The following is a 24,522-nucleotide window of genomic DNA, read 5'->3' on the forward strand; positions in this document are numbered from 1 at the left end:
GTTAGTGGTCTAACATCACTTAAGCATGAGGTAACGCTGATCTCAACTGCTGTGGGTGATATGGAATCTTTACTGGAAGAGATCAACTTAGTCTTTGGCAGTTTTATGTAGCTATTATTTGGCAAAGGCATTCTTTTCTTCCGGAAGAAGGAGCAGAGTATTCCCTTGGTGCAGGCAGCGGTTCACATTCAAGGTCTTACTCCAGGATTAAGTTACCTTTTCTGCTTTCTGTCATGGTCTGAAGAGTCCTTGATCATCCTATCATTGAGCAGAGTATCATGCTGGTCCACTATATTGGTAATATCATGTTCCTTAGACCTGGGAAGGAGGAAGTGCTAAGTACTACGAATACCCTAGAGAAGGGGTCCAGACTACAACAACAAGGCATAAAAATTATTTTGAGTTGAAGGCATTTGAGTCCTTGAAATCTCTTTATCTGCCTAAAAGTAGAGCCTCCCAAAATAACTCAATTGTCATAAGTCCTCACCCCTGGAACAACTAAGGAAGATTGACTCTGATTACCAAAGACAATGTCTCCAAACTACACCCAAGGAGACACAATCACAAAAACCATCATATCTTCCAATCTAGTCTCTATTTAGATTTCCTAAGAGTCATTTGTTTTCCCATAATTCCCTTCTCCCTTTCCTTCTTCATCTAATAAGATAGTATTTAAGTACCAATTCTAACTGCTCCTTTGAGTTACATTTTTTTGTGAACTCCCATACTTACGTATGTGATTAAAATCGGTTTTTTTCTCTTAAAAAATAACCAGTTAGAAGAAATGGAGATAATATCTTTGACTTGTCAATGAAATAATTTTGCCTCTATAACTTTGTAACTCTCTCTGAGTGAACCATCCAAAAGACTAATTTTCTGTACATTAATTCACATCTTCAATCAACTAACTTCTTCGGATAAATTGCATGTCCTTTTAAAACATTGGTGATTATGTCATACAATTTACTGCTTTAGCAAAGCAACTACTCAGAGTGGTGGGTAACTTTTTTTCTATAGGGAACCAATAATCATCAGCCAAGAAAAAAAAAAGAGAGAAAGAAAAGACTTAACTCCCCCGCCCCAGAAAAAAAGTCTCAAGCAGCTTAATATATTTTCTACTGAGAAACATACATATAAATGCCATAAATCATACAAAAATACAATTGTATATCATGTCCAATGAAGAAATAAGAAACATTGAGACATTGAGGGAAAAGAGATATAGTAAGAAAGAGAGAAGACTTATTGGACTAAGGGGTAAGAATAGGCCTTGAGAGAGAAGAGACCACAGAAAAAGGAAGGGTGGGTGTAAGAACAGATTTTTTCTTCATTGTGTTTTAAATCCTTATGCTTCTTTGTTCTACTGCCTAACTTTCCTTTCCAAAAGCTCGAGAAACCATCTTTCTCCTATCTGACAGCTATCCAAAGCCATGATTGTTGTGTGGCTCCCAATACCTCCTTCTTAGTCAATATCTTTCCTTCATCCTGTGCCCTGTGAAAATCTCTCTCCATAGGAATGAGTATATACACCTCCTTAAACCATCTCTCTTCTGGTGATGTATGTCTTGTTGCTTTTGCAGAGTTCATATTTCCTTCTTATACCTTATATATATATATATATAAGTTATCTTATACCTTATATATATAATATATATTTTTATATATAATATATAATATATATTATATATAATATATATATAATATATAAAATTTCCTTCTTATACCATATATATAATATATATTTCCTTCTTATACCTCATATATAAATATATATGGCATAAGAAGGAAATATATATTATATATATGGTACAAGAAGGAAATATGAATTTATATAAATGTAAGGGGTACAAATGCAAATTTGCTCTATGAATATATTGTGTAGTGGTGAAGTCTGAGCTTTTTGTGTATCCATCACCCAAATAATGTACATTGTACACGTTAAGTAATTTCTCATCACCACCCTCTCCTTCCCCCCTCACCCCTCTGAGTCTCCAGTATTTTTCATTCCACACTCTGTGTCCATGTTCACAGCCAGTCTTAACTGGGCTTGGGACATACCTGCTCCTTTTCTGAGAATCTCAGAATGAAGTGTCGTACATGATGGAGGGACCTCAGCCATACAGTGAGAATTCTATTTAGGACATTTGCGAAAGTGGATAAGCTTATCAGTCAAGAAAGAGATGTTGGGTGGGCAATTAACAAGGAAGCTTGCCAGTGGCTTTAGTAAAATGAGATTCATGACTGTTCAGTTTATTGTGAACAGTATATAAATTCAGTTTATTTTCTGTCTCCTCACCACCTCCTTGTCTATTTGAAACACAGCTTTGAGAGATAGAGAAAAAAGTGAAGCGTCCTGGTTAATTTTAATGCAGGTAAGACCTTAAAGTGATTTCTTACCTTCTGTGGACTTTAAAGTCGACAATAATATGGCATGTACAGAATAACTCCCTAGATAATAAATCATTTTCCCATGAGATCGAAATTTCTAGAAAGCACAGTAAATGGCTTTTCACATCCTGTAGTCTGGAGTGAACTTCAGATGATGCCGCCAAATTGGAGGGTTCACGCTACCTTAGTTGGGCCAAAACTCCAGTGAATGTCAATGGAGCCAGCACAGAGTCTACTTGGTCTAATACTTAGTGACTGCGTTTGCCTCAGCAAGGCTGCTGTGTTGAAGCAGATTCCATTTGGAAATAGGCCAGATTCTTTGTGTCTCCTGGGGCTCTCTAGAATTTTATAGTGTATATTTATATTTGTATAATCAGCACATTTTCTAATTAAGTGGGAATTAGTGTGTTTTGCTAAGCATAGTTAAAATTATTGCACTTAAACATTGAACTAAAATGTAGTAAAATATAACTTCCAAAATTGTGTGTAATAGTAATAATACATAGTGCTTACTGTGTATAAACACTCTTTCAAGTGCTTAACCTATGTTAGTTCATTTAATGCTCACAACTCTGTGAAGTTAATTTTTTAATTAACCTCAATATACATATTAGTATGATAAGCCAAAAAGAGGGTAAAAACTTTGCCAAATCACACAAAAATTCAAGGTTATACAAAAGCATATTTTTTTTCTGGAAGCATCTGACATAATAAAATTCAACAGAAATGTATGTGGGCTGATATTTACAGGTGTTTTTGTAGGAAGAGGCAAAAAATCAGGAAATAGGTGCATGATTTAGAGGCTCCTTGAGTTGAGATTCAGTGACCAAGAAAGAAGGTTGGAAGACTCAGGTGGAAGTGTTGAAGGCAGAATAGAAAGTATAAAAGTGGAAAATTCAAGATAGAAGAAATATATCACTTGGAATTTTATGGGGATAATCAGCAGCTAAAACAGTGAGTAAAGATGGAAAACATGAGGAAAAACAAGAAAAGTTAATTCAGAGAACTGTGTGGGCAGAGTAGAGTTCTGCTACTGATTCATACTTGAGTTTTTCAGAAAAGACAATTTTGGTGTTCTATAGAACAATTGGTTGAAAAAGCCTGGGCTTCGCTAGTGCCCAAAGAGTACTAGTACAAATGATTCTTGCCTTGGGGAGGGGGGAAAAAAGGGATGAACTATTGAGGAACTTACCCAACCTATAAGACATGCAGATGCATTTATATTGGCCATAAACATCACACATTTTAACCCATATCTCAAACCAAATGGAATAGTCTAAGAATGGGTAAGCAATCAATTGGATGCAAAAATAATATCTTTTTAAAAAAATGCCAACACTTTAAAATGCTCGTAAGAATTTGATGGCCTACAATGTATATATATTTTTTCCTTCAGAGCTATGGCTCAATCTTCTCAGAGCCAAAATTTTCTTTTCTTTTCTTTTTTCTTTTTTTTTGAGACAGAGTCTCGCACTGTTGCCCAGGCTGGAGTGCAGTGGCGCGATCTCAGCTCACTGCAAGCTCCCCCTCCCAGGTTCACGCCATTTTCCTGCCTCGGCCTCCCGAATAGCTGGGACTACAGGCGCCCGCCACAAAGCCTGGCTAATTTTTTGTATTTTTAGTAGAGACGGGGTTTCACCATGTTAGCCAGGATGGTCTCGATCTCCTGACCTCGTGATCTGCCCCCCTTGGCCTCCCAAAGTGCTGGGATTACAGGCGTGAGCCACCGTACCCAGCCAAAATTTTCTTTTTCCAATATATATTTGGTAACATTACCTCCACTTTCCTGAAATAAACTCCACAGATAACATAAAATCAATAATGCTACCACTGTTATATAAAGGAAAACTAAATGAAAAGATTAATATTAAAATGATATGTATTTCCATATGCGAATGTTCTGGCAAACATTGTTTCACACATAGTGAGACAGTCAGATGCATGTCCCTATTTGAAGAATTCCTATGGATTTGATGGCACAGCTGCAAACTGATACAGGTGTTTTATGTCAGAACTCAAGTACCATAACTGGTGCTGCTGTCAGGGATGTGGTTTTCCAGAATAATGAACAACTTTGGGTAGTCTTCCAAACAAAATAGAATACAATTTTCTGTCATTTTCCACAGTGATTGCATTCCTGGAATATTATGTATATCAAAACTGCATAAAGCATACTTTGTGTTTATATGGAAAAAAGACTTAAATTGTAGTCTCCAGTTCATTATCTAATGAACGTCTAGCATGATATTCTCAAGTCAAGAGGAATACTGAATAATTTGTAGTGGTGCAAGGTGTCTAGCATTTCTGGGTCCCATCCACTAAATGCTCATAATAAATACCCTTCATCATTGTGGCAACAAAATAATTAAGTGCCTGATTCAGTATTGGGTACTCATAGTTTTTAGTCTGTGAAAGCACTAAAAAATCAGGCTTTAATATCAGTAGTGTCTCAGGTTGATCAGAGTAGCATTTTCAGCTTATCAGTACTTTGCCTAGGCCATGTGAAAGCTATACAATGAAATATCCCGAAACTGAATGGCTTAAACAAAAATGATATGTTATTTTCCACAATCCAGTGAGTTGGTTGGTGAATTCATTCCTGTGATTGAAAGTTGACCAGAAGGCAGGGTGATAGCCAAAAATACTACCCACATTTTCAAATTTCTACCTGGCTAACTTCTACTAATATATAATTTACCAAGGAAACATTTTCTGATTTCATAGACTAGATTGAATTTCCCTTGTAGGAGATTTTCATAGCATTCATTTCCTAGTGTTTACCATGTTTTTAAATGCTCAGTAGATGTTTTCACTGTCGTACTATAAATTCTATAAGAACAGGTCCTGCGTTCTGTTCACCATTGTATTCTGATTGCCCTGTACCAAATAGTTAAAAATTGTTTTTGCATTAAATTGCGATGAGTTGATTTGAAATTGAACTTATTAATCAATTGCCAAAAAAAGTGACCTAATAGTTTTAGAAAATGTTGGTATATTATTTAAAACGGTATTGTATCAATTTTAAAAAGTTACCCTTGGAAAATTAAGTGAAATGACAATTTCAGTCAACAGAATAGTACCCATATAATGTAATGTACATTCACCCTCCAAAGAATTGTCACATCATTACATTCTCCACTATTCTGCTAGAGAATGTTTAGAATATTCTTTGGATATGCATCCTTACCTTCTGGATTTCTAGTCACTTTCCATCTTATATTTCTTGGATATATTAAAACCCTGAATATTTTTCCCCTGGAGGATTTATCCTCAGTTTTGAATCATCCTTGGTCTCATTGCAGCATGCCCATCCCTTAATGGTCGATCCTTGGCCAGACTCTCATAACTCATAGTCACTCATAGTCTACACATGATCTGCCCAGATGAGAGTCTCTGTCTTCACCCACGTATCTAAGCCTATGTTTTGTCCTGAGCCCTAGGAGAGTCAGTGGCTTTCACAAAATTGGTAGAAAGAATGAATCTAGAACATGCCTTTCCATATTTCCACTTTCCCAGTGTGGGCTCCTCAGGCAAGTGATATTGGTTTATTAACATTGATAAGCCTTTAAAATGCCTCCTTATCACCAATTTCTGAGCCCTCCTATGGCTCTAGGACCACAATTTTGGAACCATCTGACTCTAGTTAATATAAAGTTTATTTATTCTTAATTTCCTGTAATTCAGTTGACAGAGGCTTTATTGTACTATGATGTTGGCTTATCTAGTGCAATCTACTTGAATTAATAGTGGAGGTCTCCATCTGAAAAACAAGGACCGGACTAGATTATTTCTAGAGCCCCTTGCGAATGCAGTTATCAGGAATTCTTAAAGCCCTTTCACATTACTGCTTTTTGTACATCTCATAAAAATTCCCTGAACTGCTGATGTCTTTCTGCCTCTACTTGATACAGTATCAATTCTTATACAGGAAACTGGAACCTGAGAGATTAAGGTGGGAGCAATGTAAGTAATTTTTTGATTTGCACGCCTGCATTATACATATGCTCAATCAGCCTTGTAGTTTGAATAAGCAGTGGAAGCAATGCTATGTATGTAAGCTATTTTGAGACATTGAAAACATTGCGTCTTTTTCAAAATTGGCCACGTCTTTTTTGATTCTCTTCCCACTCTGAACATAAAACAGGTGCACCAGTAATAGTTGGCACAAAGTGAAAAAGTTTTCACATTGAAGACTGATCATTTCTTGTAGTTCACTTTATCTTAGTCATCAGTGTTGATTCAGAGATATTAAGTATGGTAATAACTTGAAGCCAAATTAGTCAAGATTTGGCCAGCGCTAACCAGGGTTTGCTTTAGCTGTGGGAGGAACTTGCAAAAGGCAATATTGATTATGTCTGGGATATGCCAATTATAATTTGACATTATGATTTCTGCTTTTTGTTTAACTTAGAAGCAGATTCTGCTTTGCTCTATTTGTGAAAGACAACTGGATGAGTAAAGATTACTACTTGCAGTGAGACTAGCAATTTATCCGAAATTGGAGACAGAGAAAACAGCATCTTCTTTTCACTCATTCTGACTCAAAATCGGTGTAGGTGAGAAATATTACTGAACAAAATTACCTAGGTAAAAAGAGACAGATGAAAAGAGTGAGAAAGCCAAGAGTGATTCTTGAGCTGAATTTTTTTTTTTTTTTTTTTTTAGATGGGATTTCATTATGTTGGCCAGGCTGGTCTTGAACTCCCTACTTCAAGTGATCCACATGCCTTGCCCTCCAAAAGTGCAGGGGATTACAGGCGTGAGCCACCACACTCAGCCTGACATTGAACTTTTAATTTTTTATTAATTTTTTTATTATACTTTAAGTTCTAGGGTACATTGCACAACACGCAGGTTTGTTACATATGTATACATGTGCCATATTGGTGTGCTGCACCTATTAAATCGTCATTTACAGTAGGTATATCTCCTAATGCTTTCCCTCCCCCCCTCTGCCCACCCCAAGACAGGCCCCGGTGTGTGATGTTCCCTACCCTGAGTCCAAGTGTTCTCATTGTTCAATTCCCACCTATGAGTGAGAACATATGGTGTTTGGTTTTCTGTCCTTGCGATAGTTTGCTCAGAATGTAGTGACATATCCATGTCCCTACAAAGGATATGAACTCATCCTTTTTTATGGCTGCATAGTATTCCATGGTGTATATGTGCCACATTTTCTTAATCCAACCTATCATTGATGAACATTTGGGTTGTTCCAGGTCTTTGCTATTGTGAACAGTGCTGCAATAAACATACATGTGCATGTGTCTTTATAGCTGCATGATTTATAATCCTTTGAGTATATACCCAGTAATGGGATGGCTGGGTCAAATGGTATTTCTAGTTCTAGATCCTTGAGGAATCACCACGCTGTCTTCCACAATGGTTGAACTAGTTTACAGCCCCACCAACAGTGTAAAAGTGTTCCTGTTTCTCCACATCCTCACCAGCACCTGAGGTTTCCTGACTTTTTAATGATCACCATTCTAACTGGTGTGAGATAGTATGTCATTGTGTTTTTGATTTGCATTTCTCTGATGGCCAGTGATGATGAGCATTTTTTCATGTGTCTGTTGGCTGCATAAATGTCTTCTTTTGAGAAGTATCTGTTCATATCCTTTGCCCACTTGTTGATGGGGTTGTTTTGATTTTTTCTTGTAAATTTGTTTAAGTTCTTTGTAGATTCTGGGTATTAGCCCTTTGTCAGATGGGTAGATTGTAAAAATTTTCTCCCATTCTGTAGGTTGCCTGTTCATTTTGATGGTAGTTTCTTTTGCTGAGCAGAAGCTCTTTAGTTTAATTAGATCCCCTTTGTCAATTTTGGCTTTTGTTGCCATTGCTTTTGGCGTTTTAGTCATGAAGTCGTTGCCCATGCCTGTGTCCTGAATGGTATTGCCTAGGGTTGCTTCTAGGGTTTTCATGGTTTTATGTCTAACATTTAACTCTTTAATCCATCTTGAATTACTTTTTGTATAAGGTGTAAGTAAGGAAGGGATCCAGTTGCAGCTTTCTACATATGGCTAGCCAGTTTTCCCAGCACCATTTATTAAATAGGGAATCCTTCCCCCATTTCTTGTTTTTGCCAGGTTTGTCAAAGATCAGATAGTTGTAGATGTATGGTAGTATTTCTGAGGGCTCTGTTCTGTTCCATTGGTCTATATCTCTGTTTTGGTACCAGTCCCACGATGCTTTGGTTTCTGTAACCTTATAGTATAGTTTGAAGTCAGGTAGCGTGATGCCTCCAGCTTTGTTCTTTCTGCTTTGGATGGTCTTGGCAATGTGGGCTCTTTTTTGGTTCCATATGAACCTTAAAGTAGTTTTTTCCAATTCTGTAAAGAAAGTCATTGGTAGCTTGATGGGGATGGCATTGAATCTATAAATTACCTTGGGCAGTATGGTCATTTTCATGATGTTGATTCTTCCCATCCAGGAGCATGGAATGTTCTTCCATTTGTTTGTGTGCTCTTTTATTTAGTTGAGCAGTGGTTTGTAGTTCTCCTTGAAGAGGTCCTTCACATCCCTTGTAAGTTGGATTCCTAAGTATTTTATTCTCTTTGAAACAATTGTGAATGGGAGTTCACTCATGATTTGGCTCTCTGTCTGTTATTGGTGTATAGGAATGCTTGTGATTTTTGCACATTGATTTTGCATCCTGAGACTTTGCTGAAGTTGCTTATCAGCTTAAGGAGATTTTGGGCTGAGACAATGGGGTTTTCTAAATATACGATCATGTCATCTGCAAACAGGGACAATTTGACTTCCTCTTTTCCTAATGGAATACCCTTTATTTCTTTCTCCTGCCTGATTGCCTTGGCCAGAACTTCCAACATTATGTTGAACAGGAGTGGTGAGAGAGGGCATCCCTGTCTTGTGCCAGTTTTCAAAGGGAATGCTTCCAGTTTTTGCCCATCCAGTATGATACTGGCTATCGGTTTGTCTTAAATAGCTCTTATTATTTTGTGATATGTCCCATCAATGCCTAGTTTATGGAGTTTTTAGCATGAAGGGCTGTTGAATTTTGTTAAAGGCCCTTTCTGCATGTATTGAGACAATCATGTGGTTTTTGTCTTTGGTTCTGTTTATATGCTGGATTATGTTTATTGATTTGCATATGTTGAACCAGCCTTGCATCCCAGGGATGAAGCCAACTTGTTTGTGGTGGATAAGCTTTTTGGTGTGCTGCTGGATTTGGTTTGCCAGTATTTTATTGAGGATTTTTGCATCGATGTTCATCAGGGATATTGGTCTAAAATTCTCTTTTTTTGTTGTGTGTCTGCCAGGTATCATGATGATGCTGGCCTCATAAAATGAGTTAGGGAGGATTCCCTCTTTTTCTATTGATTAGAATAGTCTCAGAAGGAATTGTACCAGCTCCTCTTTGTACCTCTGGTAGAATTTGGCTGTGAATCCATCTGGTCCTGGACTATTTTTGATTGGTAGGCTATTAATTAGTGCCTCAATTTCAGAACCTGTTACTGGTCTATTCAGGGATTCAACTTCTTCCTGGTTTAGTCTTGGGAGGGTGTAGGGTGTCTGTGTCCAGGAATTTATCCATTTCTTCCAGATTTTCTAGATTATTTGCGTAGAGTTGTTTATAGTATTCTCTGATGGCAGTTTGTATTTCTGTGGGATCAGTGGTGATATTCCCTTTATCATTTTTTATTGAGTCTGTTTGATTCTTCTCTCTTTTCTTCTTTATTAGTCTTGCTAGTGATCTATCAATCTTGTTGATCTTTTCAAAAAACCAGCTCCTGGATTCATTGATTTTTTGAAGGATTTTTTGTGTCTTATCTCCTTCAGTTCTGCTCTGATCTTAGTTATTTCTTGCCTTCTGCTAGCTTTTGAATGTGTTTGCTCTTGCTTCTCTAGTTCTTTTAATTGTGATGTTAGATCTTTCCTGCTTTCTCTTGTGGGCATTTAGTGCTATAAATTTCCCCCTACACACTGCTTTGAACGTGTCCCAGAGATTCTGGTATGTTGTGTCTTTGTTCTCGTTGGTTTCAAAGAACATCTGTATTTCTGCCTTCATTTCATTATGCACCCAGTAGTCATTCAGGAGCAGGTTGTTCAGTTTCCATGTAGTTGAGTGGTTTTGAGTGAGTTTCTTAATCCTGAGTTCTAGTTTGATTGCACTGTGGTCTGAGGGACAGTTTCTTATAATTTCTGGTCTTTTACATTTGCTGAGGAGTGCTTTACTTCCAACTATGTGGTCAATTTTGAAATAGTGCAATGTGGTGCTGAGAAGAATGTATATTCTGTTGATTTGGGGTGGAGAGTTCTGTAGATGTCTATTAGGTCGACTTGGTGCAGAGCTGAGTTGGATTCCTGGATATCCTTGTTAACTTTCTGTCTCTTTGATCTGTCTAATGTTGACAGTGGGGTGTTAAAGTCTCGCATTACTATTGTGTGGGAGTCTAAGTCTCTTTGTAGGTCCCTCAGGACTTGCTTTATGAATCTGGGTGCTCCTGTATTGGGTGCATATATATTTAGGATAGCTATCTCTTCTCGTTGAATTGATCCCTTTACCATTATGTAATGGCCCTCTTTGTCTGTTTTGATCTTTGTTGGTTTAAAGTCTGTTTTATCAGAGACTAGGATTGCAACCCCTGCCTTTTTCTGTTTTCCATTAGCTTGGTAGATCTTCCTCCATCCCTTTATTTTGAGCCTATGTGTGTCTCTGCACATAAGATGGGTCTCCTGAATACAGCACATTGATGGTCTTGGCTCTTTATCCAATTTGTCAGTCTGTGTCTTTTAAGTGGAGCATTTAGCCCATGTACATTTAAGGTTAGTATTGTTATGTGTGAATTTGATCCTGTCATTATGATGTTAGCTGGTTATTTTGCTCATTAGTTGATGCAGTTTCTTCCTAGCCTCGATCGTCTTTACCATTTGGCATGTTTTTGCGGTCGCTGGTACTGGTTGTTCCTTTCCATGTTGAGTGCTTCCTTCAGGAGCTATTGTAAGGCAGGTCTGGCAGTGACAAAATCTCTCAGCATTTGCTTGTCTGTAAAATAGTTTTTTTCTCATTCACTTATGAAGCTTAATTTGGCTGGATATGAAATTCTGGGTTGAAAATTCTTTTCTTCAAGAATGTTGAATGTTGGCCCCCACTCTCTTCTGGCTTGTAGAGTTTCTGCCGAGAGATCTGCTGTTAGTCTGATGGGCTTCCCTTTGTGGGTAATGCAACCTTTCTCTCTGGCTGCCCTTAACATTTTTTCCTTCATTTCAACTTTGGTGAATCTGACAATTATGTGTCTTGGAGTTTCTCTTCTCCAGGAGTATCTTTGTGGTGTTCTCTGTATTTCCTGAATTTGAATGCTGGCCTGACTTGCTAGGTTGGGGAAGTGCTCCTGGATAATATCCTGAAGAGCGTTTTCCAGTTGGTTGCATTCTCCCCATCACTTTCAGGTACACCAATCAGACGTAGATTTAGTCTTTTCACATAGTCCCATATTTCTTGGAGGCTTTGCTCCTTTCTTTTCCTCTTTTTTCTCTAAACTTCTCTTCTGGCTTCATTTCATTCATTTGATCTTCAATCACTGATTGATCGAACCAGCTACTGAAGCTTGTGCATGCGTCACATAGTTCTCGTGCCATGGTTTTCAGCTCCATCAGGTCATTTAAGGTCTGCTCTATGCTGTTTATTCTAGTTAGCCATTCGTCTAATCTTTTTTCAAGGTTTTTTTCTTTGTAATGGGGTCGAACATCCTCCTTTAGCTTGGAGAAGTTTGTTATTACTGATCGTTCTTCTCTCAATTTGTCAAAGTCATTGTCCGTCCAGCTTTGTTCCATTGCTGGCGAGGTGCTGCATTCCTTTGGAGGAGGAGAGGAGCTCTGATTTTTAGAGTTTTCAGCTTTTCTGTTCTGGTTTCTCCCCATCTTTGTGGTTTTATCTACCTTTGGTCTTTGATGATGATGACATACAGGTGGGGTTTTGTTGTGGATGTCTTTTCTGTTTGTTAGTTTTCATTTTAACAGTCATGACCCTCAGCTGCACGTCTGTTGGAGTTTGCTGGAGGTCCATTCCAGACCTGTTTGCCTGGGTATCACCAGTGGAGGCTGCAGAACAGCAAATATTGCAGAACAGCGAACGTTGTTGCCTGATCCTTCCTCTGGAAGCTTCATCTCCCAGCTGTATGAGGGGCACCCAGCTGTATGAGGTGTCAGTCGGCCCCTACTGGGAGGGGTCTCCCACTTAGGCTACTCGGGGGTCAGAGACCCACTTGAGGAGGCAGTCTGTCCATTCTCAGATCTCAAACTCCATGCTGGGAGAACCATTACTCTCTTCAAAGCTGTCAGACGGGGATGTTTAAGTCTGCAGAAGTTTCTGCTGCCTTTTGTTCAGCTACCTGAAAGCTTTTTGAGCTGAAAATTAAAGCAAAATATAAGTATTTGGAAGATTTTTAATAAGATGATAGTGATGAAAAAAGTAAAGAAATTGTGTCACTGAAAAAAATAACTAGGAACTGAAAAGATGTAGAATGAGGTGATATGTAGGAAATGGATATTTTGGAGAAGTTACCACTTTGTGATCAATACAATGTACAACCCACAACAGAGATGATATTCTGTCTGGGGTCATTGCACTTTAATATGTATAACAGGAAGTTAAACTGGACTCTTCTTCTCTCAGTTTTCACTGAGATTTGAAGACATTCGGGGCTACACTCAAGAATGAATTGTGAGACTAATCTCTCATCTGAGAACCAAAGAGATGACTCTGAAACCCATGTTGAGGACCAAGAAAGTGAGGAGAGAGCCAGCCTTTTTGAGGAGAAATGTTGGAGAGAATGCTGAATGCTGTGGATACCCACCCTCATGGGAAATATGGGTGTTGTTGGAGAGGTGTCTTCACCTCAAGTTTTGTGATAGAGATTCAGAGATTCAGAAGCTCAGAGAGCTTGATGTATGTTTCTTATAATCAGAGAACAGAGTGGACTGGTATCTGAGTCACATCTAAATAAGTTAAAGCAGCCTTTTAGTGAAAAGTACTGCATTTGGAAAGTTTCTATATGTGCTTCTTTTATGGGGCCGAAGATGCATGAATTGAAGCCATGGGAAAAATTCAGTGGGAATGTTAGCCTGGAGTCATTTAAACATAAGGTCTTGCAAAAGAAGCAGTTCTGTCTTATCTAAGAACCCCAGAGGGGGGGAGGGGGGAGGGACAGCATTAGGAGATATACCTAATGCTAAATGACGAGTTAATGGGTGCAGGAAATCAACATGGCACATGGATACATATGTAACAAACCTGCACATTGTGCACATGTACCCTAAAACCTAAAGTATAAAAAAAAAAAAAAAAAGAACCCCAGAGTAAGTGGCTAAGGGGTATACCACAGAGGTCAGGAGCACATAAGCATTAGGGCCAGCCATAGGTATGCACTGCCTTGGTCAAGGGAATTGCAGTTGGAGGTGTACAGCATGAAAATCTCCACCGAACCTACAAAAGCACCTATGAGAAGACAAGCCTCTTTAATTTTCTGCTGGGCCTAAAGATGATGGGACAGTTCATACAAGAAACAACTTTCCCATTTCTTTTATCTCTTCTTTCTCTTGCCACATGTTTGGTCCTGGAAGTCTAAGAAATGGGCAGTTATTGAGTAAGGGAAAAAGATAAGTAAAGTGAGAGGAAGAAAGAGAAGAAATAGATCAGGCTTCATTCCTGAAGGCAGGTGGTTCATTTGCTGCCAGCCTTAGCTGAAAGTAGTAAAACTTCTGTCTCAGCCAGTGATGTCAATTGTGAAGAAAATAAAAACCTTATATAAAAATAATAGAATATATTGCAAGTCATAACTAGAGATTTAGAAACTTTTAAATCTTCATAATCAACATCATCATCATTATTATTTAACAGCAGTCTTGACATAGAACAATTTAATATTCTTACATTTCATTTCTGTTTATAATTTTAGCAATGTGCTGTATATGAAGGCAGAAATTTATTCTATGTGTTGCTTCTCAAAGCTTAAAAATTATTTTTGTTTTTATTAATGAATAAAATATAGCACATATCTAGTAAATAATAGAGTTGGATTTTGGTCAGTTCCAGTCGATTCCTAAATTTCCATTTGTAGAAGTAGATAAAAGTGGGATAAAAACCCCTGAAATGATTTCATGCAGTAGCCCGTATTTTAACATTTTAACTTTGGTTGTTCACATTAGGCATACTTCCTCATCAATCTCAAATATATACCATAAAATTTATTTTTAAAAACCTAAATCTAATCACTTATATTAGAGTTATTAGTGATTTGATGATTAATTATGAAAACATAATGTATTATTAACGTATTAGTAAATAACATTTAGTGTTTATTAATAAAGTAAAAAGTCTTAATTTTTTAAGACTACACATATTTTCCAATAAATGTAATAGGATTGTATGATCTATAAGAAATTCTACACTTCACCGTAACAATCACAGTTCCTGATTTTTTTCTGAGACTAAAATGTTCCTATTTTCCAAGTTAATGAAAGGGGGTAAAGAATGACTGTTCTTTGGTCTTAGTCTCAAGTTGTAGACAAGTAACCAAAAAACTGGTTATTAACCCTTTCCAGACAACCAGCAGCAGTGTTGCTCTGGAACTCATGCTTCTGAAAGTTAACCAGTCGCCAAACTCCACACTGAAAGCCAATACCAATACACTCCCATTTCCAAAAATCAGCCAATCCCTGAACTTTATGCATTCCTTGAACCCAATACAAGATCGGGCCTTTGCTTTGTTTGAGAGAGTGCATTTTGCACTATGTGAACCTGCACTAAATTCATCTGTTTCAGATATAGTTAAATGGTGGTTTCTTCCCTCAATACCTCTTTAGTCTTTTATTAGGTGAGTGATGCCTTCCAACTATCTATGACTAGAGGTATTGGTAAGGGACAAATAACCAATAATTTATCTAAAAACCTGAAAACCTCCATCTCTCTTTGCCTCTTAGTTCTCATCCCTCTCCTAAGGAGACCCAGAAGGACTTGTGGGAAAATAACTGAATAGACTAATTAAAATTGAACCACACAAACTACTAAATGTTAAATATTCTTCTCCCGTCTCCTTTTTTATCATTTTTCTATTACTCACTGATAATGGGTTGACATTCTATAAGATCCAAGAGAATGGAAGTTTCCCCCTAACTTCAAAAAAGAATTTGTTAAAAATATGATTTATTTTATTACATAAAACACATAAAACTTATGTAAATAAACATTTGGTTATTGATTTAACACTAATTTCATAAAGCCATGCAATTGATCTAAATTGCAATTTATGTTACAGAATATCCTTCTACTTTGTATAATTACTAATGAGAAATTCTGGAATGTCATTCTAGCACTTTCCACCATCAGAGTAGCCTGGCTCCTGCTTGATGGAGAGTGTCTGGTTCATTAACAGTGGTCTGTAATGAGTACTTCAACATTGTGGTTGTTTCCCTAGGGCTGCAAAATTCCTGGACCTGAAGAGCTAGGATGCTGACAACATTTGGCATTGTATAATACCACAAAACCATGCCAAAATCAAAACTACTGAGTTAAAATTTTTCTTAAGAATGAGAGAGTGAGATTGTCAATCCTTGTTGATTCCTATGCGGGTCTAGAAATAGAGCAGGCAGCATGAAATAAAGGTATAAGTCTTGGGTGCGGAGTTTCTTCTTCAAATAATGTCTCCCGATGAACTGTAAGCTCAATACATTTAAGCATTTTTGAGTAGATAATGATTTCCTGTATAAGATCGTGCTTTTAGCATATATACAATAGTGGCTAGGTAAGATAAACTGAATGCTAATGGACAGTGGTATGCTGATGTCCCCTTGTATTAGCTCATCAGAGTACATCGTTACATTTTCAGGACTTTTGCTACCTGGCTCACATCACTTTGGTAGCTTGAACTCTGCCATGATTGGGAATATTTACACCATAAAAATGGACAAGTACTGAAAACTGACCCCGCACCATGTCCTTTGTATTTAATTTTAGTTGTCTTTATTGGAAGGTACATTTTGACACCAGTTCTTCTTTAGGAGGTATAGCAAAGAGACAGTATTCATATTTCTTTGTAGAATAAAGGTAACAGTGGACAGTTGTGTTTTCTGACTAAGTAGAAGTAGAATTGCTTACAAACTTAAAAGTGAGGTTTAAATGATTTAATATCATCTGGGCTGTTTTCCTTTTTGTCTTCTTTTTGTGACTGCATAAACTATAGGTTTACTGGTACTAGAAGTGAGGCTCTAATGACTACATCTTGATGAACTCACTCTTTCCCTGCATACCCTAGAGTCTTCGTTACTGTTACTAAATGTGAAATTCTGGGTCCTTGAGCAAACAAAGGGTTCTAGTACTTCAATTAATATATTTTCAGCAGAGATTGTCTCTCTTTTTTTTTGTAGGCTAATCTCCTAGGAATGGATTCTAGGATGGCATCAGCATTGCCATAATAAATACGCATTTTATGATTACATCATTTGTGTCCTGTGTGATTTCTGAAAACTTTGGAGCCAGATTCAGTCCAGCTAGAACAGCAATGCCTGAAAGAAAAACATACTTTAGTACTCTGTGGGAGGGGGTTTATGAGATTATGGTGGGGCTGGAGGGTGTGGGAAGGCACTGACAGTACTTTGGAAGATTCACCTCCACAGAAACATGGTTGGTTATTGATCAATGTTAAATAAAGTTAAATGACCATTCGGATGACCAGGGTTACATTTTTAAGGCCCTCTTTTTTTTTCCTTTTGATCAATTACTGTATTCTGAGAATTATATTTTCAGAATACTTGAAGTTATATGTTTGGGGTTTTATCTCATTCACCATTTTAGTTTTCCTTGTTAATATAGCACATTGGTGCCCACCTTTAACTGCACATGAGACTCACCTGTAGAACTTAAAAAACAAATCTTGAGGCTTGGCCCTATTCCAGAACAGTGAAATTTGAGAGCACTTGAGAACCAGTGTACTTCAACGTCAACTCTTAATGGGGTCAAGATGTCTTTAGTTTGTTTTGTCATTTAAAGGGTTAATTTTTGGAGTGTTTTTCTAGCTATAACATATTCATATGGTTCTCCTTTTTTGTGTGTATGTGAAATATTTTTGATCAGATGACACCTACTGGATAAGCTGTTGTTTTGTCCAGGACATCAGTTTTATAAGCTGTAAATCTGATAAGCAGTTGTACATGCCTTATTTCCCTTTATATAAAAAAGAAACTGTTGAGACATCAGCACATCTGGGGAAAACATGCTTTTAATATTTAGGTTATTATTATTCAATTTGAATAAAAGGAGATCAAACTTGACATATATCTTTAAAAAATACAGATGAATCCTTGTGGGTAATAACGAATCTGATTTTGAGAAGAAGGCAAACTAGGCAGACAGCCTTAAGGAGTTTTCCTTATTGCCATTTTATCGCATGAAAGGAAGTTTGAGGATATTAAAGCTTGACTCTTGTCTATTGACTGCATAGGACATAGAGCTCCTGTTAAACACAAACCCGGATGCTTTGTTTTCACTTTTGTCCTGTTGACTTATGTAACAGTTTGTTGATTAAAAAAAAGAATCCTCAAGACATGAGGTAAAATGAATGCCATGCTCTGGCAACTGGTATATACCAAATCAGAGGCAAATTCACATGAGAAAAGTGCTTGACAAAAATATTTCATCTAAGATATTTTCCAGCTGAGTTGCCTTCATGTTCTGTTCCCACCACATTCTCTGAATTGCACGGTGGAAAAGCTGAGACATTTAACTTATGCTCTGGAAGTACTGGGAACTTGGGCACAGAAAACCAGGTCATTTTTTTTTATTGCTGTCTTTCTGCAAGACTTTATTTTTTTAATACTGTTTATGCAAGGGAAGAACAAATTTAGGAAGAATTTACTTTCTTTAAGCACTGTTAGCTACCCTAGTTATATATTCCCAAGCTGTATAACTTTGTACCTTGTTGTTATTGACAAGTTATGTAGAACAAATAAAAATAACCTTTGTAGCCCTGATCTGGGTTTATATATTTTGGAAGTGTAACAATAAACTAAGCCTAATATTGTAGGTAAGAAAATATTTATTAATAGCATATGTGCCAAATCAGGAAACAAATGTATTTTATTGAGAACATATTGCTTGAATTTTGGCTGTTATCAATGTTGATTATTTCATGCCAACAATGTGTCCAGGTCTCTACAGTAAACATAAAGTTTCTTTCTTAAATGCTTTCCATTGAAATTATGTATACGATAATTCAGCAGGACAATCCAGGCATGAAATGAACATGTTACTGGATTCCTCTGTGTTTATATATTCTGTCTTCCTTTCTAATTTGGATCATGAACCATTTGGCAAGAACCATGCTTAATCTTATCGGCACTTATAGAATAGTAAGTGAAGTACATCGCTGCCAATTTGTTGAAGAATTCCATTAGAAGACACAAAGCAATTTTACCAAAGAGATTGTATAGGATGTGAAGAAATCTGGAAAGTTTTGGAAAACGACTGACATACAAGAGTGATTGCTCATTTATGAAATATTTATTGACCACCAGTGATACGTAAGGCATCCTGGTAGATTCTATCAGACTATGATAGGGGATGTATGTGTAGTTTGTACTCCTAAGGAGCTCAGAGTCAAGTAGAGGAAATATACAAACAACAATAAGCAAGACAGCCAGATTAAGGCTAAGATTTACACTTATACTAATTAGTTATGTGACAGTAGGGAGATCATGTAGCCTTTCTGGTACTCAGTTTCCACTTCTTTAAAATGAAGGTATGGACTACTTTGTCTCCAAAACACGGCTTTGTTTCCAGCTCTTAAATAAATATTATTAAAAAGTAGGCACATTTATGTGATATAGATTTCAATGCACTGAAAACACGGTTATTCTTTAGTAAGAAGTTAGCATCAAAAGCTGATAAAAATTCAGTGCATCAGTAAGACTGGAAAATGCTAGTACAAGGATCAGAAGATGTGAGTGTTGGTAGAAAATCTCTACCATGGTTTTCTCCTTTCCTTTTCCTGCTGTGATCTTCTCTCAGATCCTTTCCTGGCTCTCTCCTTATCCCTCAGGTCTCTGCAAACAGCTTGCTTCTTGAGAGAATGCTTCCCTGACCAATCTATTCCCTAAAGTCTCCCTACCCACCTCTCTTTATCCTCACATCTTGCTTAATTTTCCTCTTAGCTCTTACTATGATTTGCCATTGAAATATGTATTAGTTTATATAGGTAATTACCTGCCTCTCCCATGAGGCTGTAGCTCTGTTATGAGAGAAATTTTATTTATGTGGTTCATTGCTGTTTCACCAGCATGTAGAACAGTGTCTGGTACATTGGAGTGAGAGCACTTTATAAATACATGCTGACAAAGAAAGTAAACTTCTTTATAATGACTTCAATTTTGAATAATACCCCTTCCTCTTTTTCTGTGATATCTATTTACTCACAGAAGTACTCCACTAACTAAATAGCTTGCTCATTTGTGCTAGGCTTTGTAAATAAGATTTCAGTTTCCTCTCTCCCTCTCTCCGTCTGTCCCTCCCTCTCTCCATCTGTCCCTCCCTCCCTCCTTCCTTTCCTTCCTTCCTCCCTTCCTTCTTTCCTTTCCTCATTTTCTATTTTCCTCACTTTTGAATTGTGGAAAGGAGTTTTGAGTTAAGTAATAAAGAATGTGGAGCCTTTACTTTTCCTTAAATATCAAACTAGAAACCTTACGAGATTGAATTTTCTCATGAGTTTTGTTATTTCCAGCCTTTATTGAAACAGATATAGGGAAGAATTTTTGCAGATTGTTTTCCATTTTATTTTTAGGACAACCTGAACTTAAATGAAGATAAAATATATATCAAATACCAAAATTATATTTTTGGACATTATAAATTATTTGCGTCTGCTCAGGTCAAGACAACAGATTTTAATTTTATTTTTGATGAATTCAAAATAAAGCATCTGTACAGTGAAAGTTGAACTGTAGCTAAATTTGGTTCACATCATGAATCATTAGAATCCTGAGACAGTCACATTGTCATCTGCTATAAAGTCGATGAGAGCAGTTACATAGGATGAGTTAACTATAAGTAGAATCTCCTTGGAATTCTGTAGGTGAAAAATGGTTTGTCTCTTTCTTTTTTGGGAAAAAGCACAGTTAAATTGCTTATATCGAACTTCCATTTCCTATAAAAAACACAAAAGAAGTCCAAACCAAATAAGTTAGTTGCTTATTTTAACCTAAATTATAAATTTATTGAAAAACTTAAATTATTTGAATGGAGTAAGAAAAAAAGAGAAGCAATCATAGTCATTTCATAAAGCATGTGTTTCTAGTACAACATAACTGTCATTGATTTATAGCTTATATTTGTGTCATATTGAATTATATTTGTGTTTTTGCTTTTTATCAATTATCAGTAGTATGCCAAATTTACTACCAACTACAAAGAAATATTTATAGACATAAATTCAGATGTTCACATTTTGATTTTATGAATTAATATAATTATAAAAGAAAATACCTTAAACAGATGGAAATATCAGTTTTCATCTTTGGACGTAGGCATATTCTAACTTGTACTACTCTACACATGTGTTGCTGGTCTCTGCTCAAGAAAAAAAAGCCATGGACAAAAACACTTTGTGTAATTTGGTACCATTTGCTACTTGACCCACTATTGTTTTAATGTGGCTCCTGGCAACGGAAGGCTTTGATGGGCTTTGTTCATGCTACAACTGGCTGCTATTAACATGAGAGAAAATAAAGGATTCCTGTTTCAAATAATATGGGCTTCTTAATATTCACAGGCACAAGAAAGTCAATCAATATATAATATTTGTTTTGATCAGCATTAAACTTAGATATCATCCTTTTCGAAGCTGAGCAAATTAAATATAAATCTAGGTAGGTAGGTTTACACAACCAGAGTAATCATGTTTGTGCCAGGCAGTGATTGCATTTGTGGCTCTGTTCATTTTAAAACCAATGCATGGTTGAATTATCAATGGGACATTGGCCTAGCCTAGAATTTACAAAAGGAAAATTTGGCTCAGTGCCTCCTGGTTGCAGCAAAGGCAGATTTTATCAGTTTTTGGACTATTGGTAAGCACAGTAGAACAAGAATACTAAATAAGCCCTTTATTTTACTAGCTAATCACATTTTGAAAATTTGTACTTATTTGATTGAGACCAGAGCAGCTCAACTTTGCTGGATGTAGGCTGAGCCTAGGTTATCACCTGGCATGGCTACAGATTCCTCTGTACCCATCTGGGATAGGTTCATAAACATCCCTTTTCAAGACATCTGCCACACTCACCCTTTGAGTTCCAAAGCATCAACTTTTTCAAAAGTAAAGTACATAGTAGTAATTTGATATGAATCCAATTTATGTAAATTCATGCTTGGGACCTATAAAAAGCGTAACTGGTTTATTGAGGAATTTCAACCAAGTATATTATTAACATTTAAAAATCCTTCCTTCAAGCATACTGTTAAGAATCTTTCCATCTGAGTTGCAGAGTCCTTAGACAATCCTAGGCAAATCCCATAACTTTCGGGGCGAATTCAGTTTAGTTCAGTTAAAATTTTCAACTCATTGGCTGATGTGAATTGTATCTCCATCCCTTCTTCCAGAGCAGAGTTGGCCAGAAATAAGGAAGAGGGTGAGGTCTGTGTTTCATTCTTCTCACGCCAGCATGTTGGAAAGAATTGTCTCACACTGTGTGTCTTGAATGTCTTCTTTTCCTCTTTTGGCTGGGTCTAGCTCCTCTGGCCTTGTGGGAAGGATGAGGGGAAAGGGCAGGTGTCCCTTAACTGGTTTTCAGTAAGTCATCACTGCTTTCTGGCTTTCATTTTAGTGTTCTAGCATGGCAGGCAGTGATTGGATGACAGGAGCTAACTTGGTATGGTTCTTTCAGCTGAGTCTATCAGTAAGCCTTGAAGGAGGTGTCTGTTCCCAGTGGTTAGTGAGTCACTTTAAAGTGTGGAGGTATTGAACACCCCCTTTGCCTTAGCTTTGAGTCCTAGTTGTTCATTTTGGCATTACAGGGAAACCCAATATCTGCTAAAAATATCAATAAAATCTCACTTTATGTTCAAAATTTGAAGTAAAATCTCCTCTTGAATTAAAACAACAGCAACAACAACAAAAAACTTCTGCCAAAAATTCCACAATTCAAATCTGGTAGGTCAAGTAGACCAAGTATTGAAAACAACTGTATTTTCCTTCTTTCCAAATAGAGGTGACATTTGAGCTATAAAGAGTCACACTCCTATCCTTTGTAATTTGTGAATTGTGTGTGTTGAATTAGGCAAGGTTTTCATTAATCCTGTATATGAAATGTTTCTCAAGAATCATAAAAATTAGGGTGCAACAGAAGCAATATATTCTAGACATTCAATTCCCTGCATCATTTTATATAACTAGATTCCAAAGACCATTTAAAATATACTAATTCACAATTGGTGTGGCTGTAATGATTCTCTGACTCTAGCTTCAAAATGAATACTGTTATTGGTATGAATACTGTTATTGGTATAAATGTTAATTATTATCCACATATTTATTTATATAGTAATTTAGAAGAGAATTATTAGTTGTACTTGCTTACGTTTTGTTTTTGTCCATGTCATTTCAGGACTTTGAATAAGAGAGAGAATTTGACAAAAAAAATTAGATAGACTTGAATGAGACTTATAAGAGAAGAATTATATAGGGATTAATACTTACCCATGAGTAGAATATTTAAAGGAAGTGGTAAAATATTGGTGTGTGAGGAGGTTAGGAAACTGGTGTAAGAAGAATAAAGGTGAAGTAGTGTGACACGTTGACTGGTAGGAAGAAGAGAGGATACATAAGTCATATATCATATATATGCAAACGTATACGTGCATTTGTATGAGTGTGTTTTTCTGTATTTCATATTTCTGATTGTATTATGATTACACGGAAAGACCAAGACAACAAATGCGTGTGGTATAAAAGAGTGTAGATTGTACTCTCTTGCTCCCTTGGTGTGGGAATTTGACTCCTCAGACTCTGTATGTGGGAGAGACGTGGACCTGTAGCCTCCCTCACTTGTTTACCTGTTAACCAGGCACTTAGCTATTCCTGTCACCCAAGCAGTTTTCATTCTCCATGCTAGGTCTTTATGATGCTAAGATGAAGTTAATTTAGAGGTCAGTAAAGTATCACCAGCCATTTCACTATAATTCCCCTTCTGTTTTGAAAAGGCTGTTCTGGCTACAGCTTCAGTTTTTCCTAACCTCACTTCTTCTCTGAGCCTCAGAGATTCCTAGTGACTTTTGTTGCTTTATGCATTTCTAAGAATGGACAACTGATCATCTCTGACTTTCGCACCATATAAACCCCTGAGACAAGCTCAGAGGCACTGTGGGATCTCTGGAGTGGTAGGGAGTGGTGTGGGCAGGACTGAGCTTTCATTGGCCTGGCACCTGGCTTTAGGGCCAACCCAAAGGAGGGCGTGCTGGAAACCAGTCAGTGTGCAAGGGACTGTGTCCATTGGGCTTAATTTGGATTGGCATCAGTTTCAAAGTGCTCACAATAATCTTTATGGCTGGGAGGGGGCACTCTGCTTCCAAGGATCCCAGCCAGGACTTGGAAAAGAAAACGCTTCAGTCCAGATCCTCATCCAATAAGACTGAAATGGGCCCAGGAAAGCAAGGATGATCCTAGCGGGCAGGAAAGGAAAGGGAGATATAGTCAGTGTTGGGGGACTGTAGTTCAAAGGCAGCACAAGTGTTTGGGATGTCCCCCAGGAGTTTCTCACACCAAATTCAGTTCACAAGGATTAGTATCTCTAAACTCCACTTCCCTGCTGAGGAAGTGATGCCTAAAACACTACCAAGCTTTTTTCCCGCCTCGGCCTCCCATAGTGCTGGGATTACAAGCGTGAGCCACCGCGCCCGGCCAACACTACCAAGCTTTGATGGAACAGTCACAAGGCAGGGCTAGGGGTAGCAGAGACCCCTTTGTTTTTGTTCACAGGCCAGAAGCATTTTTAGAGTGGGTAGTTTAGTTGTGTGTGTGTGTATGTGTGTGTGTGTGTATGGTGTGTATGTAACTTAAAAACAAAGTTTTTAAGGTTTTACATGGGTATTCTAATAACATATACAATGTTTCATGAAAGAGACTGGGATAT

Source organism: Hylobates moloch, unplaced genomic scaffold (assembly GCF_009828535.3).
Source record: "Hylobates moloch isolate HMO894 unplaced genomic scaffold, HMol_V3 SCAFFOLD_6, whole genome shotgun sequence".
In the NCBI taxonomy this organism is placed as follows: Eukaryota; Metazoa; Chordata; class Mammalia; order Primates; family Hylobatidae; genus Hylobates; species Hylobates moloch.